Source organism: Scyliorhinus canicula, chromosome 7 (genome assembly GCF_902713615.1).
Source record: "Scyliorhinus canicula chromosome 7, sScyCan1.1, whole genome shotgun sequence".
NCBI classification, from domain to species: Eukaryota; Metazoa; Chordata; class Chondrichthyes; order Carcharhiniformes; family Scyliorhinidae; genus Scyliorhinus; species Scyliorhinus canicula.
This window is the reverse complement of record NC_052152.1, coordinates 132,732,000-132,751,356: the sequence shown is the minus strand read 5'-3', so window position 1 is coordinate 132,751,356 and position 19,357 is coordinate 132,732,000.

Sequence of the window (19,357 nt, the reverse complement as noted above, 5' to 3'; positions counted from 1 at the left end):
CTCATGCATAAACTCTACTCGCTAAACTACAACTATTACTAAAGCCTATACTGTGGTGAATGTAACTTAGTAATTCACACTGTATTTACCAATACCATTGTAAGCGGAGTAGCGTTATCCGACCACTAGGGGGAGTAGCTCTGGGAATACTCAGGAGTTTGTACTGGGCTCCACCCTTAGCTCCGCCCATGACTCCTCCCCCTGGACTGCTGTATAAATACCCTTGTCCAGAGCCAGCCTGCCAGTTCATCGAGAGTTCAACGGGTAACAGGCTGGCTCTGTAGTAAGTAGATTAAAACCACTGTTCATATCTTAAAGCACGTGTCGAGTGAATTGATGGTTCCATCATATACTTAGCTTCGAATGACCCACCAGGTCAGAGGAACAATGGCCTTTGTCCGGTTCTGATTCTGTTGGCTTCGAGCTGGTACGGAATAGTAGCTAGGAGCGTCTATCTCGTAGCGTGCGTTGATCTGAGACTTACTTGGTTGATGCAGCTGCTAGGCAAGTCTCTCCTCACTGAGAGCCAAGGCCAAGAAGAAGGAACTGAACTTGGGGACGCTATCTTATAGGTCCCCGGGTTTCGCACCCTTTTGGGCGGACCCCGGACTTGGTCCCAATTAATTGGACCATGTCCCAATTGTTCTTATCGATTTCTCCAATACCAGAGGTGTTCCCTGATCGTTGGGCGGGCCCTATGTGTCCGTTGGCCTGCCTTTGTCCTGGCTCCCGCTGGCGCCGGGGAGTCTGGCTTGGTCTCGATAGTTTTAGTGTTGCTTTTTGTCCCTGGAGATAGCCCATTAATACGTTAATGGCTATTGGTTTCAGTTCTGTCTGGGTTCTGCAAATCTTAATACACAGGAAACCTTGCACCTGCTTGTGTTCTCTGTAGTTGTCCAATTTTCCCTACACTCCTTATGAGTGTCCATTTTGAAATCGGGACGTGGCCGCCCCAGGTGGCTACACTTAGAGGTGGGGCACAAGCGCTTTACCTTATCTTACACTCCAGCAGGCTACAGCCAGGTCTGAAGTGAAGGGCGCGATTTAATCAATGTGTTGTGCCCGCCGTGGATCTGGGCACACCAGTTAAATAGGAGGAAAGGCCGAAATCAAGCTTTGCACCGGAGCGATTCAGTTTGCTATCTAACCGGCCGGCTCCCGATGGCAAGTTTCGGATCATGCCCAAATATGGCAACCATATCATTAACCCTCAGTTGCGTTAATTTCCATCTTGGGGATTTGGCACCCGTTGGAGGAGAAGATCACCTACTCCCGGTGGCCGTGAAGGTCACTGCAGCCCTCAACTTCTGTGCAATTACTTTAGAATCATAGAATTTACAGTGCAGAAGGAGGCCATTCGGCCCATCGCACCGGCCCTTACAAAGAGCACCCTACTCAAGCCCACGTATCTACCCTTTCCATGTAACCCAGTAACCCCCATTTAACCTTTTTTGGACATGAAGGGCAATTTATCATGGCCAATCCACCTAACCCGCATATCTTTGGACTGTGGGAGGAAACTGGAGCACCCGGAGGGAAACCCACGCACACACGGGGAGAACGTGCAGACTCCGCACAGACAGTAACCCAGCCGGGAATCGAACCTGGGACCCTGGAGCTCTGAAGCAACTGTGCTAACCACTATGCTATCATGCTACCTATGTGGCATTTCCCAAGCTACAGCCCACAAGTGCATCCATGAAGTCACCAATGCCTGCATGCCCGGGCATCAGATTTTATCAACTTTGAGCCGGACCAGGTCCTCCAGGATGCCCAGGCTGCAGGATTCTCTGCCATTGCCGGGATGCCTCAGGTTCAGGGGGTAATAGATGGCATGCATGTCGCCTTGCACACACTGCGGCATCAAAGAGTGTCATTCATTAACAGGAAGCGGTTCAAATCCCTGAACGCACAAAATGAGGTTCCAATACCTGGACCGGTCTGGTGGTGCACTATATTACACCCACCAGAGGGTCTCCCACTTTCTGGTCTGCAGTGCCCTCCACAACCTGGTATAGCAGGGTGACGTGCTGGAGGAGGAGGAGGGAGGACATGTGGCCTCTTTTAAGGAGAAGTTGGACCAGGAGTGGATGGGGTACGAGCCCAGGGAGGACCTGCAGGAGGAGCCGGAGATTGAAGGACAGGCATCGGCAAGGGTCCGGAATGCCCCGAGGATCAGGGAGGCCCTCATCCTCACCCGATTCCCATAGGATGAGGCTTTGCTCATCAGATCACGCCTTTCCCCCCAATCCCACCTTCTCCCAACCTCCCCTTCCCACCCATTTCTCTCCTTCCTCCCCCATTCCCTCCTTCACACCCATTTCTCTCCTCTCCCCATTCCCCTCCTTTGCCCCCATTCCCTCCTTCCCCCCCATTCCCTGACCCTCCCACTCCCTTCCTCCCAACAACCGTGTTCCATCCTCCGAGGGTCTGTGTTGCACTACCCCAGGGTGATGGGCCTGTGTCGACACTGTCAACGGGTCAATATACAAGGCAGGAGGGTGATGACAATTCGCCGTGAGGAAAGCTCTGGTGTTCCTCAGTTTCTGGCAAAGTCTGATTCCTGTCTTTCCATGCGTGGTCACACCCACCCTCTGAACGGGGTCTGCATCGGGGGCATTTAATCTTGGACTACTGTGCCGGGGGAGGGAGGTGGGGAGCAGAGGACAACAATCTGTGAAGATTAAGGTGACATAAGCTTCACGTGCATCAGGTCATCAGGTGTAACATGTTTTAATAGTGAACATTTGATATTTCCATTCCCCCTATCTACAGAGAGCACCCCCCCCTTCCTCCCCCCCCCCCCCCCCCACCCAACGCAGTGCCCACTCAGTGCTCCTTACTCTTCCTGACCTTACTTAATCTACTGCTATATCTAGGTGTGTTTGTAGGATGCCCATCAGAGGTGGAGGCAGCCTGATGCTTTCCGTGCCCTGTGGCCTTTGATGCCCTTGACGGACGTCATCTGGGGTGCCTGGAGCCGGGCCCTGGGGGGGGGGGGGGGGGGGGGGGGGGGGGGGGGGGGGGTGGCCTCTGGCTGACTGACTGGTGACATTGGCATCGACATGCCACCCTGTACTGCCCTCTGCCCTTGAGATGCACATGTCAGGAGGGGGGTTTATCTCCTTGGTGAAGACCCCGGGCTGATCTCCAGCTCTTCTTCCTCCCTGACGGCCCTGGGCGTCACCATGGGGTGGAGTGGCAGCTGGAGGGAGTTCCAGAGGCTCTGTATCATCTGGCTCTGCTAGTCCTGGCAACTTCCCATTGTCTGCACCATGGTGTCAACGTTTGGAGCGATGTTTCTCAGTGAATGGGCCAAGTTCTGCAGTGTCTTGCAATGTCCACCTGTGTCTGGGACATGTCCCTCAGCGACTGGGACATGGTGTTGAGGCCCTCAGCCATGGTCAACATGGATTGAGCCATGCCTTAGGCACCACCAATCAAGATGCTGACAGGCTTTCCACTGCGGTCACCAACCTAACAATGTTGGCCTCGGTGCTGTGCATTGTTCGCACCACCCACAGCACCCATAACCTTTGGGACTCCTCCAATTGACTATGCACTCATTGAAATGTCACTGACATCTCCTGAGTCTCATGGATATGTCCTATCTTCTGCATCAGCTCTGGGATAGCCTTGTCCAGAGGCTCAGCATCTAACTGGGGCCCAGCTGTGTCCGGGGATCCAGTAGGCCTCCGACTGCTGACTCTCTTGGATGTTCCTGATCAGTAGCTGTGTGGTGCTCCCCAGATTGTGCCCAGACCCTGTCCACTAATGTCACCGACCGAGGTGTGTGTGTCTGCACTGATGGAAGGTGGGACGCTCCTCCAATGTGTTCTCTTGGATGGCAGAGGGGGAACACCTCCAGATGGTCCGGCTCCATCAGATGGAGATATTGCGAGAGAATGGACACGTGGTGAGTGGGCGGGAAGGATTATTTTGTCTGACATGAGTAACTCACTTGAGACAGGTCATCTGGGTGAACGGGCAGTGGATCCTCACCTCGGACAATCCCACGATTCCCAGGGCCTGTTCCTCACAGGGGGTGAGGACTCAAATCGCTGGGACTCCGCCCCCCAAGTCTTGGCCTTTTCCCTCTTATCATTGGCCATCTTGCCCTGTGGGGACAAAGAGAGGGCATTATGGCCCACATGCTTGAGGGTCAGGGGGGTCTGTAGCAAGTGGCATATGTGATCACCGCACCTGGGTGAGAAGGGATCGTGATGGGGTTGTCGGTAGGTTCTGAGGAGCAAGCACAAAGATCAGATGTCGGGAGTGTGCGAGTAGCCAGCCAGAAATTTGTGGCAGATGGCCGGGGTGGGGGGGCTGCAATTTTAGCGGTAGCAGGTGGAGCTGACGCCAGGAGAGATGTGGTAACGTACCCTTGTTGCTCAGTGGAGGTTGTTGGTCTTCTTCCTACATTGTACGGTGGTCCTTCTTGTCATGCAGCCGCACTGGCAACCACTGTCACTGCCTCCCAGACAGTATTGGTGACCCTGCTGCTGGTCCTCCGACCCTCTCGAAGTGGGGGGGAGGGGGGGGGGGGGGGGGTGGTCAGGATGCCCTGTCTGGCATATGTTTGGTGAATCAGACGGCGAGATAGCCATTAATGGCGAGAGCCCGTGGTGCCTCATTTCCACCACTAACTGCCATTAAATATGGGCCACGATCTTGCCAACGAAACACCTGTCAATCACGCCCAAAATTACTCTTAGAAATGTTTCCATTAAATTGCACCCTAGGGCGCCAAACAGAACAGAAACACACAGGCACCACACGAATCCCAACACAAGATAAGGAAGAAAAGAATGCCTGGGGAATCTGCCGCATCCTTCTCGGCCAATGATTGCTGCTGTTCCGAACAAGGGCAATCATTGGCTGAGTAGCTTGTCAATCGGAATGGTCGATGAGCCACATTAGTTGCTTTGGACATTAAACATCCAAATTGACAAACTACTCGACCTATGACCCCAGGTCCCTCCTGGTGATTAGCCCCCAGGCTGGGCAGTGAGAGATGAGGAATCAGCGTCCGTCAATTGTGACCATTTTGCCGCGGTTTACGCTCGACTCCTGAGTTTATTTCATTTTGTTTTGAGAAGATTTTTTGGGAAGAATCCTGATGATGATTTTGCACTCGTCTTCAGTCTCCTCCTGTGGGATGCTGGGATCCTGAGCTAACCCTGAGAATGTGGAGGCTGAAGAATCATTTGCGTAGATATGAGAGAATACTTTGATTTAATGGCTTGGCACCGACCGTGAACTGCAAGTATTCTACAATAAAGAATTTGACACTAGACAGAAAACCAATTATTAATTAATTAAATTCAAGCACAGTTAATGATTATGGAAATGGACTGTGTATATGAAATCTGAAGGTTGCTTAATTTATTGGAAAACATGTTACAGCAGAAATTATGATAGTTACCCTGATATTACTTCTTCCTTGTCAGTTTATTTTTAACTTTGATGCAGAAGTCATCTATGTGACTTAGTGTCAATTATTTAACTGCGCACAGGAACACGAGAATTAGAAAGCATGAGAAGGCCACTCAGCCCTTCGAGCCTATTGCACCATTCAATAAGACCATGACTGACTTGGTTGTAACCTTAACTGCATTTTCCGGTCTATCGTCCATAATCCTGGATTCCCCTTCCTGGTCGAAAAACTTCCCACCTCTACATTGAATATATTTAATGATCCAATTTCTACTGCCCTCTGGGAGGAAGAATTCCACTGACTAAAGGACACCCTGAGAGATAATAATTCTCCTCATCTCAGTCTTAACTGTGGGACCCCTAATTCTTAAACTGTGCCCCCTAATTCCAGTCCTCCCCCCAAATGGGAAATTTTAATAAGGACACTTCCCGGTAGACCCCTACTGGGTACCTGCTTAGTCAGCGTCTTACTGGCCAACCTTATATACTCTGGTAATTGAGGTATCCCGCCCCTCGTGGGGAGCTCGTACTCCGCAAGGTAGCACAGGGAAGGCAAGCATTCCCACCCCGTATGTCCCATGGGCATTATTACATTTCTCTCCCCAAAGTCCAAAAGCCCCCTCGATGAGCGATGAGACAGAGAAGGATGAGCATGCGGAGGACGTTGGAGTCTCTTTGGCTCCAGTAAGACCTCATGGAGCAGATGTGTGGGATCAGCCGGCATATACCGTGCCAGTGGATGCCGTCTGCAGCAGGAACGAAGTGGCAAATGATCGGCAGGAGGTGGCTGAACTATGGAGTCGGCGCCAGAGACCTCCAAGGCCTGCATCTCCATCTCGGAGTCAGATGGCAAGAAGTCGGGCATGTCGGTGTCGAGAGTGACTGGAGGTGTCACAGCAGGCTGGTTTGGCAATGGAGCTGGAGGATCCAGGATAGGCTTCTTTAGATGCTCTTCATAAGGGAGCAACCTCTGTGAGCGAACATGATCCAAGGTGCCAGTTCATTAGATGCCCCCAGGATCCGAACTCAGTAACAGACTTGTCCCGTTTGACGGACGACTATCCCAGAGATCCAGTGAAAACCATTGTTGAAGTTACGAAAAAACTCTGTGTTGTCAGATGCAAAGTGTTAAAGAGGTCCCTGTTGAACTGGGCAATGCCCTTGCAAATCTTGGTTCCGATGCACCTTCACGCCGATGTCTGGTAGAATCAAACTCAGTCATGTACAAAGTCAACGACACATTAATATCTCAGCGGGAGCTATCCCAGTTATTGTGGCGTGGTCCTGTATGAGAAGGAAATTCTTGCCAGTCTTGTGTCCATCGAGCCAGATGTCACATTCTTTCTGCCTCTTTCTGCTCGGCCCTCTCTACTAAACCATTCCTTGCCAGATAGTGTGGACATGGTGAATCCAGATGCTCTTCACAAGAGCGGCAAACTCTTCACTCATGAACGAGGCCCCGTTATCAGTCACAAGCACCTCCAGAAGTCCGTGGGTGGAAAAAGAAATACGCAATCATTCGCTGGTGGTCAGCGAGGTCATCATCACCATTTGGACCTTCAGCCACTTTGAGTGGGCAAATACCAAGTTGAGAAACATTGAATCCAAAAAGGGTCCGGTGAAATCTGTGTTCACACGGGCCAACGGGCACACCGGCCACTCCCAAGGGTGTCAGGGTGCCACCGCGGGGAGCTTCTGGTGCTCATGACAGATGGAGCACTGCTGGGCCAACATCTCCATATCTGTGTCCAAATCCAGCCACCAGAAGTAGCTTCATGCCAGCATCTTCATTTTGCACACTCCGGGATGTCTGTTGTGAAGGTTCTTCAACACAACAATCTGTTCCTTCACTGGGACAAGTACCCTGGTGCCCCACAAGAGGATGCCATCCTCCACGGTCAATTGCGAGAATTTGGAGGAGAAAGCCTTCGAGGCGGCATAGTAGTTAGCACTGCTGCCTCACAGCGTCAGGGACCAGAGTTCAGTTCCAGTCTTGATTGACTGCTTGTGTGGAGTTTGCAAGTTCTCCACGTGTCTGCGTGGGATTTCTCTGGGTGCTCTGGTTTCCTCCCACAGTCCAAAGATTTGTGGGATAGATGGATTGGCCATGCTCAATTTTCCCTTACTGTCCAGGGATGTGCAGGTTGAGTTATGGGGTTGCGGGGATAGGGCCAGGCGAATGGGAGGGTGGACCTTCTGAGGGTTAATGCAGACTTGATGGACCAAATGGTCTCCTTCCTCACTGTAGGGATTCTATGAAAACTCTCCTGGTAGCTGACGATGCTGCCCATCGTAGAGCGCCAGTGTCCTAGATTCGATTCCCAGCTTGGGTCACTGTCTGTGCGGAATCTGCACGTTCTCCCTGTGCCTGCGTGGGTTTCCTCCGGGTGCTCTGGTTTCCTCCCACAAGTCGTGAAATTTGGACATTCCGAATTCTCCCTCCGTGTAGCCGAACAGGCGCCGGAATGTGGCGATTAGGAGATTTTCACAGTAACTTATTTGCAGTGTTAATGTAAGCCTACTTGTGACAATAATAAAGATTGTTATTATTCCATTGGCCTTCAGACTTTTCAGATGGGCGAATACTCTAAATGTTTTCACTGGACCATTAAGTCCCTGACATTCCAGGTGACTACCCTGATTGTGGTTTCTGTGCTCCCCTCGCCCTCCCGAGGTCAGCCATGCTTACCTCGTGGGTGCGCCCCTGCACTCCAGGGTTTCCCTTTGCTTCGGGGTCCACCAAGATGGCCGCTCTTACAGCTGGATTTTCTTGCTGCTATCATGTGTGACCTGTCGCAGCCAGCTTTCCACCCATCCCCCCACACCCCTGGTTCCCTTTCTTGGATCCTTCCCGCTTGTGCCCCCCCGCCCCCCCACCCCCGCTCCCAATACCTCTGTGGGCCCCCTACCTCACCCCCTCTTGTATTCCCCCGCCCCCAATTTTCTAGCACTCCCTCCTTGTTGGGCTCTGTGCCACGGCCCCCTCTTTATCCGTAGCTCCCTCCTAGTGTGGTCACCCCCCCCCACCCCCCACCCCCCCCCCCCACCCCCACCCCCCCCCCCCCCACCCCCCCCCCCCCCTCCCCCCACCCCCCCGGCCATAGTTTTGTCTTGCGCAAATGTCTTTTTCGTTAAAGTGTGTTTGTTGTTACCGTTGGCGCTGTTGTTGCTGCATACCCAACCCGTGTCCACGCACAAACCCGTCCACCTCGGCCACTGCGGTGAAATAGAATTCCTTCCCTTGGAAACTTACCCATAGTTCGGCCAGGTGCAACATCCCGAACTGCACCCCACTCTTGTACAGGGCTGCCTTGGCTGTGTTAAATTCAGTGCGACGCTTGGCCAGGTCTGCCCGAATGTCTTGGTAATCTCTGATTGAACAGCTTTCCACTGGCAGGACTGAGTGTGCCTTTCCCAGTTCAGGATCTTCTCCTGATCTTGGTATCAGTTCAGCTTCACTATTACGGCTCTTGGCTGCTCCCCCGCTTTAGGTTTAGGCTGGAGTGACCTGTGGGCCCTGTCCACCTCCAGAAGTTTGGGAAAGCTCTCCCTTCTGACCAGGTTACCCAAGCATCTGAGCTACGTATTCCGTGGGGTTCCTGCCCTTGATGCCCTCTGGCAGACCCATGTACAGAGGTTCTAGCAGCACAACCGATTCTCCTGGTCCTTCACCTACTCCTTCAGTGCCCCTTACATCACCACCATCCTTGCCACCTCCTCTGTTTCCAGGGAGGCGATCAGTCACCTTGGTCGGTGGCCACTTTCTCTATTTCCCTGATTGTTGCCTCCTGTGCCTCCAGTCATTGCTCTGTTTTCTCCAAAGCCACCTTGAAGGGACCACGCCGTCCGAAACTGCTGCCTTCGCTGTCACCATCATTTCCAACTTGATGACATCTCTGTGTTTTTGGAGCTCCTGTGTCATGAGGTCCATCCACTCGCTTAAAGGTGGATAGTCTGATGTGGGTCCCAGCGACCCAGCCCGCTCGGGTTTCACCGGTTCCGACTTGCTCCTTATGTTCGCCGTCGTCCCGTTCCTCCTCTCCAGGTTTTTCCTGACCCTGCCATCCTTTCGGGTCCTGGAGTTATAGCCGGGCATTTCTCGGGAGCTGTGGCTGCCTTCTGAGAGGGTAGGAGAAGTGATTCAACAGGTTTGGTGGGCTATTTTCATACCGTCTTATCTGACTTCATGGTGGGGACCAATCAGCGAACCGCACAAGCCAAATAATCCCCAAACTTTCCAAAGGTCAAAGATTGGTCTCAACCTTCTCCACGACAGTGTAGGGAACCGGGCAGGCATGAAAATATTGCGGCTGGGCTTCCGGGTCCATTTGGATTTTAGTCATGGTCCCTTCAATGGTACTTATACCATGCTGGAAATCCTTTGGGAATTTGCTCAGTAAATGTACACAGACCACCAAACCCCACTTGGAGGATGTACTGCCAACTGCAGCTGGAGTAGCCAATCACAGCCTAACAGGTTAGGGCCATTTCCCTGCACAACAATGAGGGGATGATGCACTCACTGACTGGTGCCCATTAATCACCGGAGGGTGGACCCCACCATATTAAGTCGTTCCCTGCAGGGCCGGTGCTAGGAATTGCGGGCCCAATTAGAAAAGTGATGGCGGGGCCCCTACTCTACAAAAGTAAAAATTTATGTATGTTTATATTTCGTGTAGTATGCTCGTCTTTAACCAAAAAAAAACATTAAATGCTTGATATACTAAAATTTTGAAACTTACTTACCCGGGCGGAAGGATTTGGCGGCGCAGGGCTGAAGGATTTGTCGACGGTAATGCGGTGCGTTCCCCAAAAGTAAAAACTACTCTATAGTTCCTCTTAGAATACAGAAAAGGCTTCAAACGGTAACTCTGTCGCCGCTGGCGCGGGGCCCAATTTGATGAAATTGGTCAAATAGGTTTAAAACCGGCCCTGGTTCCCTGTACCAGTGACCAAACAAACTGCTGTATCAGCAAAAGACAAAATATGCACTCCTTGTATGATAAGATCAAAAGTGCTGTGCGCCACTACAGCAACAGCCACTCCCGTGTCCAGCCCCGTTTGGAGCATATTGTTGTGTTCAGTGTTCGTCGTCTAACAAGGAACCTACAGAATTGCTGGTGACTTGTCCAAACCAGGATTTTTATTAATGTACACGTAGTAAGGTAACTATCAGATACAGAGCAAGTTTATCATAGAGTTTCTTTAGACTCCCCTGGAACTATTCCTATGCACACGTTCCGCATGTACGTCTTACAACCTTGTGAGGAGCACCAGAACTGCCCTGACTTATGTCTGATGCCACCTGCTGGTTGGAGGTCACACTGCTGCATACATGGAATATTATCTACAGGCATGTCACCACACATATGACCATTCACTTGTATGGGAAAGCAAATAGGGTCCACATGGGCGCTGCCAAACCGTGCGTGCGCCATCGCCAAGTGAGGGTCCTACAGCTCATCCATCAGAAAACCATACTATGAGTACATTGTCCTGTTTTAAAGTCACCTGCCATGCACTAATGCACTTTTTTCTCTAGAAAACGCTCAATGGCAGCCACAGGCCACATCTCCAGCTCCAACGACACCTCGGGTGAGGAACCGGAGGAGAGCACTACAGAAGACTCGTGACAGTGTTCACCCACTCCCCCAACCAGTGCAAAGACATGCACCTCAGTGGGACTCAGTTCGAGAGCAGCCTCAGGGTCACAATCTGTTGAGAACAGCTCACAATCTGATGCACATTAAGAGGAGGCAGGGACATCCGAGGTCGCTGACACTCTGAGGACTGCTGGAGACCACGATTCTGCTGAGTCTGAGTCAGATGACGCATTTCCGGACTGGGCCCTAACTCAATTGGTGGAGCTCCTGCGACAGTTAGGGGAAGATCAGGAAGGGGTATCAGCTGCAATCCTCAGGCTGTGACATACGATGGACGAATTCACCCATGTTCAACCTGAGGTGATTGTGCCGACATGTCAATGCACTGAGGTCAACGCTGGGGCAAGTTGGCAGCCGCCATGGAGACCTTGGTCTGGGACATTGGTCCTGCATTATTGCAGGAGCAGCCCTTCATCGCTGTAACCCTTGGTGATATCCACCAGTTGTGAGGTTGTGGGCATATAGATCTCAGTCCATCTGCCCCTACTCCTCAAGGAATCAACCAGGAGAACTTGGGCACCAATAGGGAGGAGGAACAGCAGCTGGATACCCCGGGGTCATCCAGTCAGGTGATTCCGGACCCTCCGGCCACAACTCCAGTAATGCTAAACCCCGCCACCATCATCCCTTGGCACTGCTCTGAAGAAGAGGGGAGGTGTCGTGGTCAATATTTATCCCTCAACCAAAATCACTAAAGCAGATAATCTAGTTATGTCAATTGAACTTTGTGGGAGCTTGCTGCGTGAAAATAACCTGTCACAACAGTGACCGCAACTCAAAAATACTTTATCAACTGAGGCCTTTTTGGATGTCCAGACATTTTTGAAAGGCACCATATAAATCCCAATCTTTCACTTTACACAGGAGTTAAAGCATTCATTTGGAAGGATTCAAATGCTAAAACATTACAATATTACTTATAATGTTTGTAGAATCAATCTAACATTGACCCTGTGGAAAGAGACACAAGAGTTCATGACCATAACCTTGAGGAGGCGACTGGGGTCAAGGACCCCAGTGATGAAAGTCCCGCCCCTGAGAGCTGCCGGCCAATCCGAGGTTGGCAGCTCTATTGTACGTCAACGTCACTGGGGAGGCATTGGCTACTGTCGGCATGGCACCCATCTGAGGCCCAGGATTGTCACTGCTTCCCAGCCAAAGGTGAGGGATGAAAGGCCAGGGGTCGCCGAGGAGGTGGGAGATCGTTGGCAGCATGGGCAGGGTGGTGGCTCTCAGTCGACCCTTCCCTTCCCATTGCTGATCCCCGGTATTTGAGCCCTTGATCGGGCACTGAGTAACTTTGAATGAGGGACCCCCTCTCTCCCATTGAGAGTCCGCTTGCAGGAGTTGGCATGTAATGCTCCCCGCATGGCAAACCCCCTGTCCACCTTTGAGTGAATACCAGCAGCGGCAAGACGAGACCCTTTGGTGGGCCTTAGAAGGGCCTCAGTTGGTGGGCGGGTGCAGAGAAGGCTGCCCACAGGCCTTCCTGCCACAGATTTAACCGGGGTATGGAAGTGGGAAGGTGGCAGGGTTCCCATTCACCAACCTCATGCCTGATTAATTACCCTGATGCACTATCAATTACGCAAAGACGAGAGTAGGATGTAATCGAGGCTTTATTACACTGAGATGTGTGGCCTCCTACAGCAGCTGACGAAATGGCTGCTGTACGGGGAGCGCACATATCTATACTCCGCCTACTGGGCGGAGCCAGCAGGCAGGGATCTACCCCTGTAACTGTAGTACAGGGGCCTTACCATAAAGCACCTACATATATATAGTATATACATCAGTGGTGACTACCACATACCCACTTGTCACCAAAAACAGCAAAGGGGAGGGCACAAGATTCCGCCCAATGGGTCAGGACTCTAACCTTCCCAATGTCCTCGGTTAACTTTCAGCAGTTCTAAAAAAAGGTCATTGACCTGAAACCTGGCTCAACTCTCTCTTCCTTAATCACATGTTCAGTCAGAGAAACAAAGAAGTATTTCTTCCCAAGGCAAGCGGATTGTATCTATGGATTCCCTCCTGAAGGAGATTGTGAAGTTGTTTTTATTTTTGTCGAGTACAAAAGGGAAATGGCGAAGGAAAATGGAAGTTGGAGAGTCTGAGGAGTTTCAATTCACAATGTAATTCGTGGCCAGTCAAGCATATTTGTCCACTTCTCCAGAAATTCATCAGAGAGAAACATTCTCAAAATGAGAGTAGATATTAAAATAGAAAGTCACTGTATCACATAAAGAGGCAAGCTGAAGAACTCCAGCCGACAGCTGTGCAAAGCTGTCAGAGTGTATCAACTCCGTGGCTTATTAAGAAATGGCAAATGGTTGTTTACACGCTTGTCTGAAACAGTCAGACTCTCATTGTCCAGACACACAGGAGACATGCCCCTTCCACTTCACCCGCACCTCCCTGCAATCGGGTTAACAAACAGGCCTTGGAGCAAAACGTTAACCCTTTCTCCACCAGTGTCATTTCCGTCTCTGCATTGGTCAAAATGTAATGAGATTGCAGCAATACGTTTGCGAAATGAAACGATAAGCCAGGAATTTTACCGGAGATACTCTGGTGATGCCTGATGCCGTAACTTTGTCAAAAGAGCGACGGGTACCCAGAGTTCCCTCTGCACTCTCAGTGAAGGTATTACAGTGAAGTGGGACATTGTTTAAATTATTATTCTTTACTGGAATGTGAGAATCAGAGGCCAAGACAATTGCCTTTGAGAAGGTGGTGCTCAAATGTCTTCTTGAACCTCCTGTGGTTGTCATAATATATGCACAAGTATATGATGGTGCATAGACACACACTGACTGACACACTGAACAACCAATCAACACACACAACACAGCAGCCAATCACCAGACAGGACACGACCACTATAAAGCCAGAGGGCACTAGTTTTCCCGCTCATTCGGGATGCAGCCTCTGAGACAGCCAGAGCCCATAATCAGTAGCACGGACATCTACCATGTGCTAGCAGTATAGTCGGGTCAGGTTAGCCATAGGTCTTCAGTCAACCTAACATAGTGTCGACCCACAGTGCAATTATGTTTAACAGCTCATAGTTAAATAAAATAGAGTTGTACTTCTACAAGTGTTGATAGCCTGTCTCTCTCACTGCTCTGGTAAACTCAGTCCTCACAGACCCAGCATACCCAACACATCATGATACCAGTATGTGATGTTAGAGTTTGATGGACCTACCCTCAAATAATCTGCCTTCGACCAGCGATCAGCCATCCGGTAGTACGGACAGCGTCCTCCCTCCCCCGCCACTCCACATCACCGGCAACCTCGGTGCCAACTGGAAGATTTTTAAACAAAGGTTTCAACTGTACCTCGAAGCTACAGGTCTGGAAGCTGCCTCAGATGCCAGAAAGATTGCTCTCCTTCTCTCCATGGCCGGGGACCACGCCATCCATATTTTCAACTCCCTCACATTCACTGAAGGTGAGGACAAGTCCAAGTTCAAGACAGTCCTGCTCAAATTCGACAGCCACTGTGATATCGAAGTCAACGAAAGTTTTGAATGCTACGTCTTTCAACAGCGTCTGCAGGGTAAGGATGAACCTTTTCAATCTTTCCTCACCCATCTTCGCATCCTCGCGCAATCCTGCAATTATAACTCCACCTCCGATTCAATGATCCGCGACCAGATCGTTTTCGGTGTGTAATCGGACCCCCTACGCCAGCAGCTCCTCAAAGTTAAACAGCTCACCCTCGCTATAGCCATCGGAACCTACGTTCTGCATGAGCACGGCACTAACCGATACTCGCACAGTCAAGCGGCAGAGACGGCACGGCAAGGCCCCCACGAAGAAGAGCGGGTGCAGGCCGTAAAACAGCTCCAGGGCCTGAGCCTGGATGAGGGCGGCCATTTTGCGCGCTTTTCTTGGGCTCCCGCGCATGTGCACAACGACCGAGGGGACGGCAAGGCCGAAGACCGAACTGCGCAGGCGCGCACTACATATGACCACACCACGCATGCGCGGTGGCGCACTGAGCGTTCTGACATCACAATGTGAAACAACTGTGGCTCCGCCCATTTAAACCGGCAATGTCCCGCGAAATCTCGACGCTGTTTCCAGTTTGGCAAGCTTGGCCACTATGCAGCCCTATGCAGGTCTGCTCAACCAACTACCTCTCGCCGCTCATTAAAATCATTTTGTCTTGGCAGACTCAGATCCTATGGCAAACTGCAAAACTTCAGACCGACTTGGCTCCTCCAATCCATTACATCAACTGTATCCCACTAAGATGCCACCTGACCTGTTTAGCTACAACTAAATACAATCCCTCATAAATTATTTACTCTCCAGGGAATCTCCAGCAGTCATAACAATATTCCATTAGCCCTTTGTATGTAAACAAGTAAATGGTTTGAATCAATCATGGCCTCACCTTTTACGACTTCATAATTACAGCTTTAGCAGACACATAGTCTGGATACCTTAAACTAGGTTCTTTAATAATATTACTGCAACAGATATATACCTTAACCCAAGCATTTTAAAAACCTTACCTTAATGGATGTAAATACAATATATATACCAATTTCTTACATTCATCACACTTTCAACAATAATTTCTCTTTATATAGCGCATTTAATATAATGTAGCACCCCTCGACACTTCACAGGAACATTAATAAAGATATGACACTGAGCCACATAGAGGTAGATGATAAGGATTAACTTAAAGGATGAATGTGAGGTAAAGAGGTGAAGAAATGTAGAGAGGGTACTGCAGAGCTTAGGGCCAAGGCAATGGAAGGTACGACTCCAAGAAAATACAAGTCGCAAAGATGTGGTTTTCCCAAAAGTGTTCCATTGGTTGTAAAGTGTTTTGGGAAATTCTGAAGTCTTTAAGCCATTGTGTTACGATGCCTTGGGCAAATATGTGGTCAATTCCAGCCCCTCAAGTCCCAGAGTCCCAACACAAGTGAATGAATCAATAATTTGTGTAACGTTTCTGAGATCTTTGGCCCTTGACTGCTCAAATGACTTACAGACACCAGATTTGCAAGTGAAGCGCAACAACTGCTTATTTATAACAACAATAGAGATGAGACATGCAATACTTATGGTAAAAAAAACTCTCAAAATGGGAGAATTGAATTTTGTTTATTTTGTTATTGAATGATTGTTTGCATGTTGTTATGTATGTCCTGATTTGAATAAAACCTTTTAAAAACTGAGCCCTTACTCCATTTCTTTGAACCCTTCTGCTTCTAAAAATATTGGAAGGTGGAAAGAAAAGGCGGGTTGATTGGATGGATACAGGTGATGACATAGCAACCCATTTCTACCACAATGCCTTGTTTCCAAGGTTTCTGCCCGCAGCACTCTTGGTTCTGACATTTCATTTTTGGCAGGGGTGGTAATCGCTCATTTTCTGCAGATTACGCTGTGGAGGAAGTTAATGCTTATCATGGTTACTCGCAGTGGTTTGTTTATTTTGCCCCTAATAAGCATGCCTTATCTCTGAAGCCCAGACAAGGAATCCTATTAAGACAGGCAAGGTGTAAAATGCCACACAAACCCAAAATTAAGGACAGAGGCACATGCTGGATGCTAGATACGACTGACCTCATCAAAAGCCAATCCTGTTTGCAGACAGTGCATCACCACCCCACAGCATGGGTCTCCTGAGGGAAGAATGTGCCTAATGGTCCCTGAGTCATGTGGTTGTTTTTTCCCTTTAGGGGCAACACAGCAAAGTCAGGGTCACATGGCCCGTCTGATCATTCAGGACTCAGAGTGTTGAATCACTCCAAGGGGTGGAGCCTTCTTAGGCAAAGAGACATGTTGGGAACAGGCTGCAGCCAAGATGATGTGGTACAATTCTTATAAATAAATATATTTTCTTTTCATTAATGATGTCTGTGAAAGTGCATCTTTATGTTGGGTGACAAGGGTGAATTATCCTGAAATTGCTTCTTCCGCGACACCTGTGAGTATCCTGTTTTAATCGATGTCTGAAAAAGAAATACTCGCCAGAATGCCTCTATTTGGGCAAAAAGATGCATTTGACTCCTCCACGGAGGACTGGACACAATACATTGAGTTTCTTGGGTATTATTTCTAAGTAAACAAAATAAGGGTGGAGGTGAACGCAAAACGATTCTCTTAAGTGTTTGCGGAACTTTGACCGATAACCTTATCCACAGTCTTAAAGCCCCAAGAACGCCTGACTCCAAATTATTTTTCGTGAGCCTTACGGCTGCGGTAGGGAAACTATTGGAAAAGATTCTTGGAGATATGATTTACTCAAATTTGGAAACAAATGGACTTATTAGTGATGGACAGCATGGTTTTGTTAAGGGGAGGTCGTGCCTCACTAATTTGATCGCGTTTTTTAAGGAAGTGACAAAGATGATAGATGAGGGAAAAATAGTGGATGTTGAATACATGGACTTCAGTAAAGCCTTTGACAAGGTACCTCATGGTAGACTGGTACAAAAGGTGAAGTTACATGGGATCAGAGGAGAGCTGTCAAGTTGGATACAGAACTATCTTGGGCACAGAAGACAGAGGGTAGCAGTAGAAGAGTGCTTTTCTGAATAGAAGGCTGTGACTAGTGGCAGTCCACAGGGATCAGTTCTGGGGCCTTTATTGTTTGTGTATATAATTGATTTGGTAGAAAATGTAGCTGGTCTGATTAGTAAGTTTGCAGATGACACAAAACTTGGTGGAGTTGCGGATAGTGAAGAGGATTGTCAGAGGATACAGCAGGATATAAACTGGTTGGAGTCTTGGGCGGAGAAATGGCAGATGGAGTTTAATCCGGACAAGTGTGAGGTAATGCACTTTGGAAGGTCCAATGCATGTATTACACAATAAATGGTGAGCACAGTAAGAAGTCTTACAACACCAGGTTAAAGTCCAACAGGTTTGTTTCAAACACGAGCTTTCGGAGCACGGCTCCTTCTTCAGGTGAATGGAAAGGCTTGTTCCAGAAATGTTTATAAAGACACAGTCAGAGATGCCCCGGAATGCGAGCACCTGCAGGCAATCAAATCATCAAAGATGCAGAGAGAGAGGTAACTCCAGGTTAAAGAGGTGTGAATTGTCCCAAGCCAGTTCAGTCGGCATCTCCACACAATAAATGGTAGAACTCTTGCGAGTACTGACAGGCAGAGAGATCTGGGCGTGCATGTCTACCGATCACTGAATGCGGTAACGCATGTGGATAAGGTGGTCAAGAAGGCATACGGCATGCTGGCCTTCATTGATTGGCACAGTAAGAAGTCTTACAACACCAGGTTAAAGTCCAACAGGTTTGTTTCAAACACGAGCTTTCGGAGCACGGCTCCTTCTTCACCTGAAGAAGGAGCCGTGCTCCGAAAGCTCGTGTTTGAAACAAACCTGTTGGACTTTAACCTGGTGTTGTAAGACTTCTTACTGTGCTCACCCCAGTCCAACGCCGGCATCTCCACATCATGGCTTCATTGATTGGGGCATTGAATATGAAAATTGGCAAGTCATGTTGCAGACGTTTATCTACAAAACTTTTTTTCTTCTCTTTTTTTTACAAATTTAGAGTACCCAGTTCATTATTTCCAATTAAGGGGCAATTTAGTGTGATCAATCCATCTACCCTGCACATCTTTGGATTCTGGGGGTAAAACCACGCAAACACGGAGAAAATGTGCAAACTCCACACGGACAGTGACCCAGAGCCGGGATCGAACCTGGGACCTCAGCGCCGTGAGTGCTAACTACTGCGCCACCGAGCTGCCACTATTTACCAAACTTATCAACAGTATTGGCTCCCCTGCATAGTCTGCTAAAGAAACACCATCATTAGTCTTGGATGATTTCCCAGGAGGAAGCTTTCAACAGATAAAGCAATTGCTGCATTCCTCAAACCCGTTAGTCCACTTCGACCAATCTAAAAGAACTGATATTGGCCGGCGACGTCAATGAAACACAATGAGAAACAGTGCCGGTGTGGTAGTCGGTACCCAGGTTAATTCTGTAAGACCATTGGTGTCGGTGGTACCTGAGAACAGCAAGATAATTGGTGAAGCCTGCCTGCTGGTTCCGCCCAGTAAGGCAGAGTATAAGAGCCAATGTCTCCCCAGCTGCTACATTCTGTACCTGCGCTGCTGGGGGAAACATCTAGTCCAATCAAGCCTTCAATTGTCATCCAATCTCGCTTCTGGAGTCATTGATCGAGCTAAAATGTATTGCTCTAGATTTTAAAGATTAGAGCTCCGAATCAAGCCAGAGGGTCTGCAACTCAGCCCC